Source organism: Ornithodoros turicata, chromosome 2 (genome assembly GCF_037126465.1).
Source record: "Ornithodoros turicata isolate Travis chromosome 2, ASM3712646v1, whole genome shotgun sequence".
Taxonomy (NCBI): Eukaryota; Metazoa; Arthropoda; class Arachnida; order Ixodida; family Argasidae; genus Ornithodoros; species Ornithodoros turicata.
This window is the reverse complement of record NC_088202.1, coordinates 67458354-67477672: the sequence shown is the minus strand read 5'-3', so window position 1 is coordinate 67477672 and position 19319 is coordinate 67458354. Positions and strand designations below refer to the sequence as shown.

The 19319-nt window shown below is 44.8% G+C and overlaps 1 long non-coding RNA gene across 1 annotated transcript; it reads right to left on the bottom strand.

Annotated features, from left to right (window-relative positions):
* Positions 1-10762: 10762 nt before the first annotated feature.
* Positions 10763-12881, bottom strand: LOC135383665 (uncharacterized). The gene is made up of 3 exons (XR_010419991.1): positions 12675-12881; positions 11009-11219; positions 10763-10884 (listed from the first exon to the last, which is right to left on the bottom strand). It is a non-coding gene; the product is annotated as an uncharacterized LOC135383665 (long non-coding RNA).
* Between the last annotated feature and the right edge of the window lie 6438 nt (positions 12882-19319).

The window sequence follows — 19319 nt, the reverse complement described above, 5'->3', positions numbered from 1 at the left end:
GCAACCGTCAACCTTGGGCAGTCTTTCACTCTCCAGAAGCTGCACTTGGTATAGTGTAGGCGTACCTGCTACTGCGTCAAATGCGGTCCCCTGGTTGGGCTCCGTGGTGGGCGGCAGGACCCTTGCATCGAATAGTTTTGTCTCCTTTATGGCTTCCCCTTCTTTAAAACACCGATATCGGAATCGGAAACGGTTCCGCACCGAGTACCAGCAAATTGATTTACCTCAACACCCGAACCATGGTTTGCAAAGTTTCTCGTTGTCCACTCTAATGATGACACAAGACCACTGTCAAAGATATCTTCTTTTCTAATAGCGAAATCACTTGAACAGCTGATAGGTAAAGAATACAATGCCAAGAAACTGGGCTCTGGAGATATCCAAGTCCATGTTGAAAAGCGAGAGCAAAGCAGTGCGCTTCTCTCACTGACAAGCATCAATGGGATATCTGCCACAGTAAGTTCACACTGGAGTCTCAACATTGTTAAAGGAGTAATTTCTGACAGCGACCTTCTTGACTGTTCGGGATCCGAACTCCAGGAAGGACTACAACAGCACGGTGTGGTAGCCGTAAAGCGAATAGTCATGCGTAGGGATGGGAAAGAAATCCCAACAAAGCACGTCATCCTTTCAAGCTCCACAAGCTGCCAGAAACAATCAAAGCCGATTACCTCAGTTGCAGTATGAGGGCTTACATCCCAAGTCCGAGTCACTGTTACAAGTGCCAGCCGTTTGGTCACGGTTCTCAGGTATGCCGTGGGCAGCCCGTCTGTGCTAAGTGCGCCGGCAAAGACCATACGTCAGAGTCGTGCAACAATGACTTTCAGTGTGCCAACTGCAAGGGTAACCACCCTGTTTACTCTAGATCATGTCCTTGTTGGACGGAGGAGAAACAGATCCTCAAACTGAAAACGGAGCAGAATGTCATGTACAGTGCAGCAAAGGCACAATTGGCATTCCAGAAGAAAGGAACCTTCTCTGATGTGGCGCGCAGGGGAGTGGCACCACTCAGCGTATCGGTGGAGACCCAGACCTCTGGGGCTCCCCTCCGCACTTCCCAACACAAAGAGAGGAACACTGAGGGTTCTCCCCCGGTGGCCTCTCAGACGAACAGCCAGGGAGACGCAATGTTAACCTCAGAGGAGGTTGTCGCATCCCCCTCCGTTTGGGACGGGATTGATATGGGCCTCTCTCAAAACACGAGTCAGAGCATGGATCTCGATGACGACGACTGCTGCTCTCAGAAGTCGTCTTCGAGTCTACCAAGTCTTTCCATGGGCAAAGAACAGAGAGGGAAAAAGCTGGTCGAGGACGAGGAGGGAAAGCCAAGGAACAACAACGAAGGGTTCCTCCGCCGAGATTACAAGCATAATAATCCCTTAATCCCTCCGCATTCATTGACAGTTGTTTTATAAGGTCTTTACGCCTTAGAGTAGTCATTCAGTCCATATTCATTTTCCTTTTCTGGACATTTCTTATGAGTTCCCAGAGCATTATTCAGTGGAACTGCCGGGGTTCGCTGAAAAATCTTGATGACGTCCATGATTTGGCAGACAGACATCATGCTGTCTGTTTCTGTCTCCAAGACACAAATTTGATTCCAGACTTTCCTCCTCCGACGGTGGAACGTTTATCGTAAGGACCGAACGAACACGGCACGTGCTTCCGGAGGTGTGGCCATTCTCACGACCAGAACACTTCCCACGGGAGACGTTCCACTTTCCACAAATCTTGAGACCATTGCTGTACAGATCTGCACTGACCGTGTAGTGACGGTATGCTCTTTGTACCTACCGCCATCAATGAGGGTCGAACAGAGACCAGCTTGAGGATCATATTAATCAGCTCCCATCGCCTTTTCTACTACTGGGAGATTTCAATGCGCATCATTTGCTCTGGGGTTGTTCCAAAGTTGACACCCGAGGTAAAATGTTTGAGAAATTATTAGCATCCTTGACAATCTGCCTGCTCAATGCAGGAAACGCTACTCATGTTAATGCTGTTTCGCAGTCCTTTTCGCCATTGATATTTCGCTGTGCAGTCCATCTGTATTTCAGGACATTTCATGGGCAGTGGACGAAAACCTCTATGGTAGCGATCACTTCCTTGTCGTTTTAGAGATCAATCGACCATCAAGTGCTATTAGAACCCACCCACCTCGTTGGAAGACACAGTTAGCAGACTGGGGCCACTTTAAACAAGAAACCACACTTTCTATAGAGTCCCTCCTTGGGCTGAACATTAACGACGCAAATGACTATGTCACAGACATTCTTGTAAAAGCAGCAACCAAGTCCATTCCACAGTCATCAGGTCAACTGCCCAGGCCTGGCAAGCCTTGGTGGTCAAAGGACTGTGGAAATACACGAAAAGAGCAGAACCGTGCTTGGGGCAGGCTCCGGCGCTATTCAACCCCAGTAAATATAAAAGCTAGGTGGACACGCCGACAAGCAAAGAGTGAATCATGGAAGGGCTTTGTCTCCTCCTTGAATAGCAACACCCCAACTAAGATTGTGTGGGATCGACTGAAGAAAATAAAGGGCAACTACACAAGCTTCTCTATTCCCCTTTTGGAGAGGAATGGTACGGTGTGCCAAACTTTAGAAGAACAGGCAGATATGTTGGGAGAACACTTCCAGAGTGTTTCTTCCTCCTCTCACTACACCAGGGATTTTTTAAAGGTCACAGATGATGCTGAGAAATGCAAAATCACATATGGCACCAGTGACAGCCATGCTTTTAATAAACCATTTTGTATGATGGAGCTGCTGCGTGCCCTGTCATCTCCAAAACAAACAGCACCTGGGCCAGATCGAATCACGTACAGTATGTTGCAGCACTTATCAAAAACATCACTAGAAGGTCTTCTGTACTTTTTCAATTCAGTTTGGCATCAGGGTGAACTCCCATCTCGTTGGAAAGTGGCGACAGTCGTTCCACTTTTGAAGCCAGGGAAAGATCATTCCAATGTATGTAGCTACAGGCCTATAGCCCTTACAAGTTGTTTAGGCAAAACCTTCGAGCGCATGGTGAACTACCGCCTGATGTACTTCCTCGAAGAAAATGGATGTCTCGACAGGTACCAGTGCGGATTTAGAGCCGCCCACTCAACCACTGATCATCTGTTGCGGCTGGAAACTGTCGTCAGGGAGGCGTTTGTCAGAAAGCAGCGTTGTATTTCCATATTTTTCGAAGTCCAAAAAGCGTACGATACCGCATGGCGATATGTATCGTTCGCGACTTGTACACTTTCGGTATACGCGGTCGTATGCTCCGCTGCATCGCAAATTTTCTTCATCACTCTCACGTTCTTTTATTCAGGAGAACGGTGTCCCACAGGGTTCCGTTCTGAGTGTCACACTCTTCATAGTCAAAATTAACTCTATTGTCCATCCGTCATGTACTCACTATACGTTGACGATGTTCAGATATCTTGTTCATCTACAAGCATTTCAAGATGTGAGAGACAACTCCAGCTCTGTGTGAACAAATTAGCAAAATGGTCATCTGAGAATTGACTTAATTTATCACCCGAGAAAACGGTTTGCGTGCCTTTCTCAAGAGTAAGGGGTATGTTTCCTGAGCCAGAACTTAAAATGAATGGCCAAGATATTACGGTCAAATCTCAGCACAAATTCCTGGGTATACTTTTTGACCGCAAGCTCACTTTCAACCCTCATATAAGGAACCTAAAAAGTAAATGTGACAAATCTCTGAACATTCTCAAAATCTTGTCACATAGATCCTGGGGTGCAGACCGTGAGGTTCTGCGTCGCATCTACACATCTTGCATTCGTTCCAAGCTTGACTACGGATCTGTCGTGTACGGCTCTGTACGAAAGTCGAGCTTGAAAGCTCTAGACCCTGTCCACCACCAGGGACTGCGACTGGTCTTGGGAGCCTTTCGCACATCGCCGGTCGAGAGTCTGTATGTGGAGCGCAACGAGTAGTCATTAGAAAGGCGGAGATTTTAGCTTGCCTCTACATATGCGCTAAAAGTATGAAGTTATCCACAGCACCCAGCTTTCTCTTGTGTTACTCAGACACGCTACAAACAGTTATTTCTTAACAAACCGTCATGTACACCTCCTTTCAACTTGCAAATTATGCAAGAAATTGAAACACATCGTTTTTCAGAGTACGATTCTACGCCTGTAGGAACTAGTGGGAGGATTGCACCGTGGCAACCACCGCCCGAGCACAATACATCTTTATTGCAGTATAAGAAACACGAAACCCCCACAGCCGTACTCCTGCAAGAGTTTCTGTCCACAAAAGAAGGTTTTCGGGACAACGTCGCATTTTACACAGATGGTTCCAGAACGGACACCGGTGTCTCATGTGCAATGGTTACCGACACATCTTGCAGATCGCACCGATTGCCAAACACAGCTTCCATTTTCACCGCAGAAGTCTATGGCATAATCTTGGAACTTAATCATATACTACGACTTTCCATCAGGTCATCAGTTGTGTACACTGATTCGCTTAATTGCCTGCAGGATATATGTAGCCTGCAACCACCAAAAAACCTGCTCGTTCTGCGAGCAAAACACCTGTCTAGCCGCATAATAAACATAGGTCTTTCCTTGGCACTTTGCTGGGTGCGCAGCCACGTCGGGATACCCGGTAACGAGCTCGCGGTAACCCGGTCGGACGTGTACCGGAATCCCTTGATTGCGCCTGAACGTCGCCAGAATCCGCATGAATGCTCCCGGATTCAGGCCTGATTCAGGTCATTCAGGGATTTTTGTGCGGGCTGTGCAGCCCTAAGGACAATGTTGTGCAAGGGTAAGTGGTAAGAACCAGGACGGGATACCAATAGGAACTAGCAGTTGAGTGGTAACTGTCATGGCGGAGAGTGCTCGGTGTCACTCAGCATATGGTTCCCGTCGTTCCGTGTTCGTGCAGCTGGAAAAACAAAGTAATCTAAAAGCACAGTTTTAGCGCAAAGCGGAACATATTCGTGACTGACGACCATTCTACAGACCAGGTGCACTAAGACCGTTCTAACTAAGGCACAAATCTTGTCTCCATTCACTGCTCTGGGTGGAGGTCGGGGGGTGGGGTGTATGGCATGCGATGAAATTCAACTGAAAGTTAAATGACGGAACTCGAATGGATGTCAACGAAAATATATACAGACGCAAGGAACCCCATACATAACATGCGAACAAGCAACATTATCATCAGTTAGGCACACTCGAACACAAGTGATAAGTGCGGGCAGGTGCATCCCTTCTACGAATGGAATTCTGCTTTCACGAGTATACCTACAGACTCGAAATATGTTGAACATTACTTTCTAATGGCAAAATCGATATACTTACATCGTTGGTACTTCGTTGGTCCTGCTCTTGATTCCGAGAACATGGATACCTCCATGGACGCTCCTCACCCCAGCTGACAACGGAACATCGACATCGGCGCCCAGCGCTCGCTGCTTCAACTGTCCATCGCAACTGCGACAGCGCGATGTTGAAATCACGTGGTTGCACCCTCTTCGGCGGTTCGGGATACCTCTCCTGTGCTAGAACTTCACCGCAGTGCACGGAGCCCCCACGTAATGGCAAATCGTCAAGTAGCCGAGAACAGAACGGCGCCAGCTGTGCGTTTGAGAGCACCGGCTCGTGGATGGGAGTAGGCCGGATGAGAATCCTATTTCTCTTTACTCTTTTGTTTCTCTTCTCTCAAGCTATCGGGAAGGGGTCGGGAAAATGTAGGCGATATCCCGCAGTTCTGAGACAACGGTCCCATTGCGATCCCGAGCTTCCCCCGGTCGCCTGTGCTGTCTGGGTATGTTATTAATATTTTTTTAAAATAGCAAGTCGACCTTTGTCTGGCTGAACTTTCTTTTTTGGTTTAATAAACTTTCATATGCCCCCTTTTTATAGCACGAGGCATTTACCAGCTGTGGTACGTAAGAAGTACCACCTCTGCCAGGTGGGTGCAACAAAATCCATGGCTAACATCCACAAGAGGCTCTCGTGCAACAGAATGCCGTGCCATGTCAATGATCGTACTTTGTGGGAAAGAATAACTGAATGTTCAACGATCTGTATTAGCTAAAAAATGTTTAACCTCGACAGAAATGCTTCATTAATGTCTGTTTGACATCGCACTAAATAGAACTTAACGCAATGGTTTTGCAGTTGAAATGACAATGAGTACGTTCTGTTCTGTTTCCGCTATCTTTCTCTGCTTCTGACTCGCAAGACACAACCTACCATTTACCTGCTACGAACAATAAAATTCAACCGAACAACCTGAAAATATCACTGACGTATTAATTAACTTCGCATTCCTTGCAACTAGCCCCATATTGTCCATATTTCTTCAGTATATCACATAGTAGTACATGTATTTCACAAAACGTCAAAGTATATAGGAAAATACAGGAATACAATGGAATAGACTTTGATATATTAGATGAGAATTACATTATTTCTCTTATGTTCAGTAGGCCTTAACATATGAGAACAGTTGAAGTCGGAGGAGGATCACCAGACATGTCTGCCTGAATGGCGACACAATAAATGAGATTAGGAGGGAAAAAACTTTCTCCAGTGTGATTTTTCTTTTCGTTCGGCTGTTCTTTCGATGTTCTAGCGGTAGACGTAGCGGAAATGGGTCGGCCCGCGCCTGCCTGAATTTGTAGCGGAGATACGTTTTCCGCTACGAACTTAAAAAGCACCAGGATCGCTACACCGCTACTAAAAAACGTAGCGAATACGCTAGCAGCGCCGCTATGTAGTACAACACTGCTTACAAGCAAGGAAAGATCCCATGTTCCATGCGCCCTGCATTGCCTCACGCGTCGGATTTTGACTCGACGTTCGTTTCGGTCTTTGCCTTCTGTAGGAAAGACCCGATGAACTGCACCATGTACAGAGATGCAGTGGACACATTTCGCATACTCCTGCGCTGCGCGAGATAGCAACCTCCCCGGCAACGCTTGCAACCTGCTCCAGGTGTGCTTTACACTTGACCCTCGACGAACGGAAGTCATTAAGGGATTTATGCCTCTTGCGCCCATGTGGCACGATCTCAGTGCGGTCATCAACCTCCTCCGCCATAGTGTTTCTGTCAGCTTTGCTACACTACTACTTGGTATTTTATGTCGCCTGACGCGGCATTTTAAAAGTTTCCATTGTCCCGTTTACCTATATTGTACCATTGTACGGCCAAGGCTTCAGTTCGCCTCCGTTGTGTGGAACTGTGAACTATCTAAAGGCTACGAGGCAAAGGTCGACAACATACAAAAGCGTCTTGTTCGCATTTTTTTACGACAGGTGCTTTGACCGCAGATATTACTACAATTATGCACATGTCTTATAAAACTTTGATTTGAGTACGTTCTACAGCCGCAACAACAACAACAGATATATTCTGATGATGAAGTGGCAGCAGGTGCGTGCGGAATGCTTTGTTTTTGTACCGCGTTGTATAAATGGCAGCTTAAAGTGTCAGGGATTTCTTGACTCTTTATCCGACGTGACTCCCAGGCATAACAGACGTGTTTCACTCTTTCCTGCTAGGATTCCTTTCCTCATGATATTAACTTTTTTTTTTCTGTTGTAAGAGAGTTTAAGAGATACCTTTTCGGCTGTTATTCTATTGAAACTGACTTTTTAAGCGTTGTCTTGATGTTAAGATAAGTGCGACAGTCTAAATGCGCTTATGCTGTTATGCTCACTTAAAAATAAAACAAAATACGAATACAAACAGGTGAATCCAATTATTTTACGCTCGCTGGAATATTGGGTCCCCGAGATGCAGAAGCCAACCTATCCACATATTTGTGAGGTGTGGAAAAGTATACGACAAGGCAAGGCTATGAGTTGCACACGACGCTTCATGTATGAAGAAATGAAATTAAATAAATAAATAAATATAGCGGTCTCCCTGCTGATGCAACGAGAAGTAATGCGATAGCAATCGCTGAACTTCTAAGAAGGGCGGGGATAATTTTAAATTGCTCGTAATGGTTCGCAAATATGGGTCAAATATAGGAGCACAACTGCATTGGGTTATGATGTCATAGTAGAAAGAATAACACGCTGTGAGGTTTGCTGTGAAGAAAAAAGAAAATGCCGGGATAATTTTAAATTGCGCGTAATGGTTGGCAGGTATGGGTCAAGTGTAGGAGCCCAACTGCAATGAGTTGTGTGGAACTGCTAGAGGGGATAACGCACTGTGGGGTTTGGCGTGAAGAAAAACTCTCTTGGTCGCACCATAAGTACGATGCCTGTACCGAGAGTAATGCGAAAGTGTTCATAACTCCTTTATGAACTGATGTCCCCTGTTCAAATTGTAAATGTAGTTGGAGAGACTGTTCTTCTATACAGGTGTTACGGAACCTTTTTCTTCCTTGCAGGTGGATAATGGATTCCAAGCAAGAGCAACGTGCTATCATTGAGTTCTTGACGAAGGAGGGGTGCAGGCTGTCCGACATCCACAGAAGGCTACAGAATGTGTACGGAGATGACACCATTGACGAGAGTAGTGTGCCCAGGTGGATGAAGAAGTTTACAGTAGGAGAAATCAGTATTGAAAACAAACCGCGTTGTTGGAGACCATCGACTGCGACCACTGACACGAATCATCAGCGAGGGGACGAGTTGATTCGTGCGGACAGACGTGTCACAATCCCGGTTCAACACAATTCACAACAATCACGGTATCACAACAATTACGGTTAGCATGGTGACTTGGTATCGACAGAGCTTGAGCTTGCTACACAACTGGACTGTGGCCACAATGCCATACAGAAGATGGTGGAAACCCAGGGGTATTGGAAAGTGTGTGCGAAGTGGGTACCTCGGCAGTCGACACCCGATTTGAAGGAGAGAAGGGTGGAAGTCTGCTCTGAAGAAGTGGATACGACAGTGCACACCTGACTTTTTTCAATGAGGATTCGAGGGTTGGGCTCAACGATGGCGCAAATGCATCGCTTTTAATGGATCCTGTGTACTTTGGAGTACTTAGAATATATTGGAGTACAGTGTACTTGTACACTGGATTTTTGTATAGAGGAAGTGTCATTGTTGTAGAGCAATCTACATCAGATAATAACGAAGTTATGACCACTTTTGCATTACGTTTGGTACAGCCTTACCTTAAATAGTACATATAAGCCACTCGCATTGTAGTTGCCCGACGTGAAACTGAAGGCACCGCAAGCCCCAAGGTTTGTCCCCAATGAGTTTGAAGGTCGCACAGCACGGCAGCCGTCCACCTTCCCCCGGCTTATCATTTTAGGGGCCATAAACGAGCTTCCTGCGTTGGATCCTGTGGATGCCATTCGACTAATTACTGCAGGTTTTTTTTTTCCTTACATCGGCCAGGAGGACCTGTGCTCGTACCGGAGTAACACCATTCCATAATATTTCTGATATGCTGTACAGAATCGGTACGTTTGAGCGTCTCGGGTTCACATTCAACTTGAAAGTCGATTGTCGTGCCGTTGCCTGTTGCGAGCACGTCGAGTGGATGATGCACACTCAAATTTTTTGCCGTGTATTTCGAGAGCCATTGAGTTAATGACCTGAAGCATGCACGCGAATCTTGTGGGGATGAAGACAGGCCTCAATGGTCTCGGCGGCGCCCCTTTCTGAAACGCATGTGTGCATGAGCCCTTGCAGCAACGCGTAACAAGCCGACATAACGTTTGCCTGACCTTAATTTCCTCCCTTTTTCCCATTGTGTTCTAATAAATATCCCCCGCACACATTGCAACATTTTGGCTGTGTCAACTGATCAGAGCGCATCAGACGTCCATGGACGGGAGCATAAGGAGGACGCTCCAGATTTGTGAACAAGTACCACGTGATTGTAAAGTCTTACGTGACAAATTTGAAGCGGATTATAAATTATTACTGCACTTTCTTTGAAGAATGACGACAGTTCTTGAGCAGTTTGGAACCTGCTGGTACAAAACTTTCTCCGTTCGCGTCGTCTGCCGCCGACTGCCACTCATTTATTTATTTATTCAGAACACCCTACAGCACCACCGACGTGCAGCTGGAGAGTGTTTTGACCTCGTTGTTAGGGTGTTTTGATCCGGATGTGGTAGAGTGTTTCGATACATTGTTTATACGTGGCGCGATTAGCGTGGCCAGAAGATGTAGGCCGAATTTTTGTCACCGATGTGTGCAGCACTTTAATTCCAACTAATTCACATGGATGCCTGGGTTGTGCGTTGTGTTCCTGGATCCCCCTAACCCCGCATATACGACGACGCCGTTTTGTAGCACTGCATTTTGTATCAATTCGAAAGGACAATGCGTGAGAACGAAAGTGATTCGAACGTTTCTGCGTGTGTTCTCAACAAATGGCTCATTGGGTCGCGTCAGTGTTGCTAGACGGAGGAGCCAGGACGGATCCAACGCCCGCTTGGCAGAGCAACCTTGGAAACCACCCTGCTGAAAAAAACAGTATACTGGACAGACTGGAAACCAGTAACCAGTGTCATACGGGATTATTAACCCAGTCTGGACACTGGTCTTACTGGAAAGCCCAGTATTACTGGCCTTACTGGATGGTCCAGTGTGGGCACTGGTCTTACTGAAATGTACAGTGTGGTCACATGGATGCAGGCCCATCGGCTTTGGCAAGTCCTGTTCTGCACGCAGTGTCGTATCCTGAGAGGCACATAAGCAGTGCAGTCTGGCCCTAATCTGCATGCTTCGTGGTGTAGACCGAGAAATGCATAAGAACTCATTCACTATTCCCAGATTTATTTTCTTTATTGTGTCACTTTTCTGCTTTGCCTTGCTGGGCAACATCTCCAAAACCAAATCTGCAAAGATTCACCTGACTAGTTCTAGCGTTGTTCTTTTAGAAAGTCAGTCTGGTGGCCCTCAATGTAAAGTGGCATGCCATCTGAAACGAAAATGTGGGAGATGTTCAGTATATGCGATAATATTTCAAGCAGAATTGCAAACTGACTGTGGCTAGAATCTGAACGTTCGTTGAATGATAGAAAATAACTGCAGCATGATCTTACTTATGTAATGGAGTCCAGCTTCTCTGGTGTTGCCTGTGACGAGCGCATGAATGCCTGCTCTCTGGTACGGTTGCCCTGAAATGCAACTAGTCGTCGTTCCATCTTGTGTCCAGAAACGCTGCATCAAATCGTTGACTAACTTGTTGTTGATTGTGCCCCGCTGTACGCACATGAAGTTCTCAGGAACAAAACTCTCAACGCCAAGGTGAATCTGGAATTTGTACACATAGTGAGTATCAACGAAATAAAATATTGGACACACAATCCTTCGTTGCTTTTGAATACGTTGCATTAAGTGCCCATAGACTCAGAGAACAGGCTGATGTAGCACGAGCTATTGCAATGCATACAATTTGCCAATTGGAATACAGTACACCGTGTACTTCAGCCAAGGTACAAACAATGATTGCGTTTTGTTTGTATCCCATATTGTATCCCAATCAGTAAGACGCATACATGCCAGTTTGTTAAGCAATTATAAATGGCACATGACAGAAAAATACATATGGCAAGTGATTTTGGCACACAGGAGCAGCTACAGCAAAACAATTACGGTTAGCATGGTGACTTGGTATCGACAGACCATGGTATATCCCTCATGGAGAAGGCAGTCACATTTTGGGTACTTTTTCAACTACATCAGGCAGTTTTTAGCAATCTGCAGATTGCTAAAAACTGCTCGATGTAGTTATGTGTCTGAAGTTTCCAAGTTTTCGGAGGTTTGGTTCCAAGGTTTGGAGGAGGACGTGGTTTCTACAGGCTTGTAAGTTGTTCTTATGTGCCTTTTATACCCCTGTCACACGGGCATTTCGATCCTTCTCGAATCCGATCTGCATCGAACTTCCCGAGCACGCTCGAGTTTTGACGCTGCTACACGGCCACTTTCAATGCGCATTGAATGGTTGACTTGTGCAAATGAATAAACGGGACTCATTAATTTCGTGTTTCCTATATAACAGCGATATTAGTGGTAATTTATCGTATACCGATGTAAGCATCATTTGTAGCTTCGCGCGCATGTCCGTCTTAAGTTATGACAGTTCACCGGGGTCGAGGATGCAAATGGCGGCCGTCGAGCCGTCTTGAAATTCTCAATCCTGTTATGGGAACTGTCTTGAGTCAAGCAGGATCAAAGTTCGATCCTGCTTGGAAGCGGCCGTGTAGCACCATCCGATCTGTATTGGGTTCAAGCAGGTTCGGTCGAGCAGGATCGAAAATGCCCGTGTGACAGGGGTATTACTTCCTGCAGGCATGCTCAGGCTTCATTTCCTTCTTAAGCACATGTTTGTCACATCGAAACGAAGGCTGCACGGATAATCGCCATTGCCAGCGGCCTGTCATCATACGGCGACAAAGACTGAGAGCACATCCACATCAAGTGGTACCACTGGATGCGCACTGGTCGCAAATTATCACAGCCTGCTGTCTAACACAAGGTTGTGCCGTTTCCCTCAATCAACGTGTTCCTTCGAGCATTGATGCATGAGCATCGGGGGTGGGAACCGGCAACTGACAAAGCCCCCACTCAGTCGTCGCATTACGTTTCAACAAGGGCCTCACGATTGTGCCATCTCAAAGCTATTAGGGTAAAAGGGTAAATTGAGAATTGTCCACCAGGTGTACAACACGTGCCGAAGTAAGCGCTATACAAATAGATTATACGTACCTTGCAAACTTGTCGTTCTTTAGAGTACTACACAACATGACGACAGAGAGCATGACGAAGGACACGCTAACGAAAAAACTGAAAGGGAACAAACGAAAGGATGGGCGCGGGTTCTTTCATATGGGAACCTATCCAAGAGGTATCCTGCGCCTGTGCTATCCTATCTATCATGAAAGAGATGCTCACACACTCTTAACGAATTTTTTCTGATGCGTGGGATATACTTCATGGCTCTCCTTTCCCGGTGGAGTATCGTAAAACACTTGCCGATTCATTCAACATAGGATTTCGAAACCGGAGCCGTTTTTACGATCCCGGAATTTCGAGGTCTTTAGATGTGGATCCAACCGGGACGGAATCGGGATTTTTGTAAAACTCCCCTCACGAGGTCGTATACGACTGTAACTACTTGCGTATGATGGAGGGCAACTGTTCTGAGGCTGAAACATACAAACAACCTTGGAATTATTCCGTTGCGCATCTACGCTGTTGCAAATGCTAATTGTGCACGCGTTTTCTACCTATTAATTCGTTAGGCTCTTCTCTCTTCCTATTTCTTCTAATTAACCATTATCTTCTCGTCTGAAGTAGCCAAGGTCACTCGTTTTACGTCAGAGGAATCTTCAATACTGCGTCGACTTCTTTCTTGAGGTCCGTGCTTATGCGTTTTTTGTTCCCTCAGTCTATTTCGCCCAAGAAGATCAAGGCACGCTTTCGTGCGCCTTTTCCGTCCTGCCGTACCTTTCATGCCGTCAGGAATGGCCTGTGACGTTGCGACCGAACTGAGCGGCAACCCACACTTGGCAACCATACGTGCGGCTCGTTATTCGACTGAAACTCTTGTGCTGACGACGAGGGAGTCATGAGTTTGTGTGGAAGATCTTGGTCTTTTGAGCAGACGAAGGAGCATCGTTATTTATATTCGGCGCATATTCTGTTCTAGACCTTGCTCTAACGTCTGCTCTAAACTTACTCTAACGTTTACCTTGCGATGTAGCAAATGGGTTTGAAGTCCCTTCGACGAGTAATGGAAAGTCCTAAGAATTTTTTTTTCACATTTCTTGCACTGCGCCGACAGCTGCTCTGTAGCGCGCGTGGAGGACGCAGTTGAATTGGTTTCCGATCGCAAGATTGTATCTCATTACAGCCAAAGTTTCATTACGGCCGATGTCTCAATACGGCCGATAGTCTTTTAATCCCCAAGTGTCTCATTACGGCCAAAGTCTCAATACGGCCGAAAGCAGTCTCGTTACGGCAGATGTCTGATAACGGCCAAAAGTCAAAATGTGTATTGTAACGCGCATTGACATGCAATGTTGCAGCCAGGTATAGATATATATTCCAGAGGGTATAAGCCATGCAGTGTGCCCTTAGGGTCCTTATCATAAATATATACACATATTGTGAGACAATCAGTATGTTATCATACCACAGCACTATGCAGCATATTGTGTAATGTGTACACGCCCAAGGTAGTGTTGATGTTGCTGTGAAGCAGCAGGCTACTATGTGGAGTTAGCTACTTGAGGAGAGTTAGATGAACATCGGCTTTGTTGTGACATTTTTTTGAGTCATCCTACAGTCACTGGACAAGAAGGAGCACCTATCTCAGTCGACGTCAGTTTATTTCCATTCGCTTTACAATGGTACAATTCTTGCTTCAGGAATGAGTAGACCTGCAAGAAGCAAAGAGCAACTGTGAATAGGCTAGAATATAAAAAAAAACATGCATTTGACTCTACATGGCTGGTTTTAATGTGCAGAAGCTGCATACATGTTGATATGTGTCCGTTATTTCATACAAGGCTAACATAAATCTTCATCTAGACAAAAAAAAAAAAAAAAAAAAGACAAGCCTTAAAAATGTGACTTCCGGGTAAACACAATGCATGACCATGAGATGAATTTGGTTGCATTAGTTCATTCACTTAATGGAAACATGTGAATATGAAACAGTGATACATTACAATTCATGAAATGATGCATGCATGACTTTCCTTTTCTCGTTTCTTCTTATAAAAGTAGTGCACGTATTAACACTCGTGCACTACTACACAATTTTTCATTTCACAACAGAACCGTATGATAGATTGATAACCTTAACAGCTCACCTCTTCAGCCAAGACTCCTTGGGCAGAAACATCCTATTAGCCATGTTGTTGTTGTTTTTCGGAATCCTTCGCGTAGCCAAATAACATGACTGGAATGGAAAATAGCTATAAGTAACAATGTACTTAAATGACTCCCTCTTGAAATATTTATTCTAATCTGATATGCTTTTGCGCTTAGTACGGTGTAAAAGCTTGCGCAACATCTGCAGACGTTCGCGGTAAGCAGTTCGAGGAGATCAATTCAAGTATGCCGACTTGTGATTTTATTTTTGAACAAATATGACGATGCGTATACGAAGAGGGGAGTCAAGTCCTGTAGATCACATAAACAAAATACAGAAGCCGACACTGAAGATTTTTGTTTAAGTTTAATTTGTACAAGCTTTCGCGTGGAGGTCCACGCTTCCTCAGGTACAAAGTGAAGTGGTGACACACATAAGTATATATAGTATACACGACTAAACACACTGCTGTACAAAGAAAGGGAAGAGGAGGGGAGATATGGTGCCACATGTCTGTGTACAATGAATAGCTGGGCAGACGGATAGGTGACCTCTAACCGTTTAAGAAGAGTAAAAGGTGTTGTTATGAACAAAAAGGCTCGCCAACCCAGTTTCGCGGAAGGGAGGTCAGGAGTATGGGAAACGAGTGGCCCAGAATGGACAAAAGGGAAGGTTACGGATTATCTAACGGAGTACCAGACGATGACTGAAAGTGGGGATTCAAGAATTGTGCACAAATAAATGTAGATATATAGCTACTAAATTTACATAAGCGGATATAACGAGCCAGGACTAAGATTCAGACCATTTGGTGTGAGACACTTGAATTGCGAAATTAAGTAGGACTCTCTATTCTTACGTTTAATGTCGGTGCGGAACCCAGATTCTAGCAATATAATTTTCAAATCAGTTTCAAAATTGTGATTAGGTTGATTGAAGTGAATGGCGACAGGAGTTTGGCGGGCATTTAGGATATCAAATTTGTGGCCATAAAATCTTTTTCTCATTGTGTTGGAGGTTTCACCGATGTATTGTGAATTGCACTTGCAGCAGAATATCAAGTAACAAATATTGGGTGTATTACAGTGGAGTGAACGACGAATTTTCAAACAGAAGTCACCCAAAGTGCGTTTCGGGGTGAATAAGGACTCCCTGGATAGGCTAGATGATTTGGTAAACGAGTCATGGATGAGTTCAGATGGGTAATTTCTTTTTTCGAAATCAGATACCATTTGCTGAGCATGTTTTACAAAATCAGTCTGATCTGAGCAGATTCGTTTCAGGCGCAAGAACTGACCATATGGAATACTCCTTTTCTGGTGATTGGGATGATAGCTTTCATAGTGGAGATATTGGCGCTTGTCCGTTGGTTTCTTGTATAGTTCAGTGGTCAGCCTACCAGATTTACATGACACTGTCACATCAAGGAAGTTGATGGATGACTTTGAATAGTTACAGGTAAATTTAATTTTGCTATGCAGAGAATTGAAGTGATCACAAAATGACTGCAGAGATGCCTCATCACCAGACCAGAGGACAAAAATGTCGTCGATGAACCTGAGATATATAAGTGGCTTAAGGGGGAAAGAATTGAGGGCTGAGTTTTCAAAACGACCCATGAATAAATTGGCATAATTAGGTGAGACCCGGGAGCCCATGGCAGCGCCATGAATTTGGACGAAGTGTTGATCGTTGAATACGAAGTTATTACAGCTAAGAACTAGTTCTAAAAGGGGGATGATAGCGGGCATGGGAAGAATATCGGAAGGGTGAGAATTAAGGAAGTGTTCAACAGCAGAGAGACCTTCGTCATTGGGAATGTTAGTGTATAACGAAACGACATCCATTGTTGCCAACAAAATGTCAGCATGGTTACTGAAATGGTCATGGACAGCGTTAATTTTGGAAAGGAAATCGTTTGTGTCTTTGACAAAGGATGGGAGAAGGGGTGGGATGTGTTTGATGCAGTGGTCAGCAACTAAGGATAATTTCTCTGTTGGTGTGTTTATTCCTGAAATAATGGGTCTCCCATGGTTATTGGGTTCATGAACTTTGATCAAAAGATAAAAATTACCTGGTGTGACGTTCTTAGGACGCAAGAATTTGGAAATATAGGACGGGATAAGTTTACTAGTGACGAGTTCATCAATTTTCTTATTAATAAGAAGACAAAAGAAAGGGGTTGGATCCTGATCGATAGCTCTGTAGAATGAGCGGTCACTCAACTGCCTGTCCGCTTCCGCGATGTAGTCGGATGTATTGAGAACCACTATACCGCCACCCTTGTCCGCTGGTCTGATAATAATGTCATTGCGGGCTTTAAGATTTCGTAGCGCTACTTTCTCACAATTAGACAAGTTATCAGTGTGTACAATAGATTTCGAATAATTTGTCTTGATATCCTGTGAACGGCCTTGATGTAATTATCAATAAGGGGGCTAGTTCTAGAGGAGTCCGGCATCCAGCTAGAGGGATTTCGGAAGGGCGCAGCATCTGAGCTAGGTTTATCGTGAAAGAAGGTTTTCAGGTGCATTCTCCTACCTAAGTTGTGCAGATCGTGCAGAATTTCAAATTCATCAATATTACGCTCCGTAGGTACAAAACTGAGACCTTTTGAGAGAACACCAAGTTCAGCCTGGTCGAGGGTCACATCAGAAAGATTAAAGACGGTGTTATGGCCAGCCTTCGTGGAAGATGGTTCAGAATTTATCACGTCACAAATGCCATGCGCTAAAATGGGAGATAGAATAAGATCCGTCCACCATTGCCCGTAGCACTTTGGGTGACTTCTGTTTGAAAATTCGTCATTCACTCCACTGTAATTCACCCAATATTTGTTACTTGATATTCTGCTGCAAGTGCAATTCACAATACATCGGTGAAACCTCCAACACAATGAGAAAAAGATTTTATGGCCACAAATTTGATATCCTAAATGCCCGCCAAACTCCTGTCGCCATTCACTTCAATCAACCTAATCACGATTTTGGAACTGATTTGAAAATTATATTGCTAGAATCTGGGTTCCGCACCGACATTAAACGTAAGAATAGAGAGTCCTACTTAATTTCGCAATTCAAGTGTCTCACACCAAATGGTCTGAATCTTAGTCCTGGCTCGTTATATCCGCTTATGTAAATGTAGTAGCTATATATCTACATTTATTTGTGCACAATGGACCTTTTTCAGAGCGGAAAAGCGCCTCTAGCGGGAGGAGTCGGAAACACGGTTGGTGGCCCGCGCGCCGCGCGGTGTCTGTACATTTGGTCGAACACCGTGTGATTGGAGACGTCTGATCGAACTCCGCTTGGTCGAAAGTCTTTTGACCGAAAGCGGGTTGATCGACACCGTTTGCTCGAAATACTTTTGTTCGAAGGGAGTTCAAAGGGAGTTGGGAGTCGTGTGTTGTCCGCACCTATTTTTCTGTAACCATTGACGGTACGGAGCAGGCAACCAGTGTCCTCCGCTTTCTTTCTTCTTTTGTTTTTCAGTTGAAGAGGGGAGACCATGGGTTATTTGCATATCTTTGTCATTCACGAGCAGAACAGTTGAACAGAACATTGCGGAACAATCCGGCGGACCACTAGGACACATCTTGAAAAAAATGCCCTCATGTTGAGCACAGCCGATAATCCGTGCTTCTTCTGGGCACCCTTCTCATTACTGGCGGCATATTTAAAGGGAACGATCTGGAATGGTATACCCATATGTGCGCGAAAGCCACTCGAAGTCTGTCGATGATAAGAAGGAAATTTCGCCATGGTGCAACGAACAATATTGAATTATCAAGCATATAAAACCTTCGTTCAACCTGGTTTAGAGTGTGCATCTGCACTGTGGGTGCCTACACATGCACGCATATCACACAAAGAAGAAAAGACAGTACAAAGATCTGCTCCCCGGCTTATATTGTCTAGGTTTCGAAGGACTTTTTCGGTAACATGTACGTTTGAAGAACCAGATTTAGATTCACTTGACCATAGGCACAAAGTAAATAAACCAAAACTCTTCTTTCGCCTATACAATGGTCAGTTAAATACAAACATTAATAATACATTGCTAGAATTTGTCCACATTCGACGCGAATAAATCATCCAAAAATACCATAGATTTATATTTATTTATAAAAATGTTTATTATTTGACATCAGTTATTATTTGACAAAGTATTGGAGATTAGGAGTGAAGAACATATATCGCATGTTTAGTCACTATGTGTTAGAGCAGAAAAACCTATCAAGTTGTCGAACGGGCTAGGGTGAACAACACAGGCTCTTGGACCGCATTTTGGACGTGATAAAGTGGGTTAGCATGAGGAATGTGTTGATGAGCAAGATGATTACACACGGCGCATGTTCCTTAAGATAACGGCAAATAAATGTGGAACGAGGTCCATGAAGGCCTAGTATACTTTTACACGGCAGCAGTAGTACCAGGCACGTTAAACATCTAGGGTTCCTATACGCAAAATGGGTAGGGTGTGTGCCCTTTCAGTGGTACAAGAATGGCTTTTATGTGGTTGACGAGCAAAAA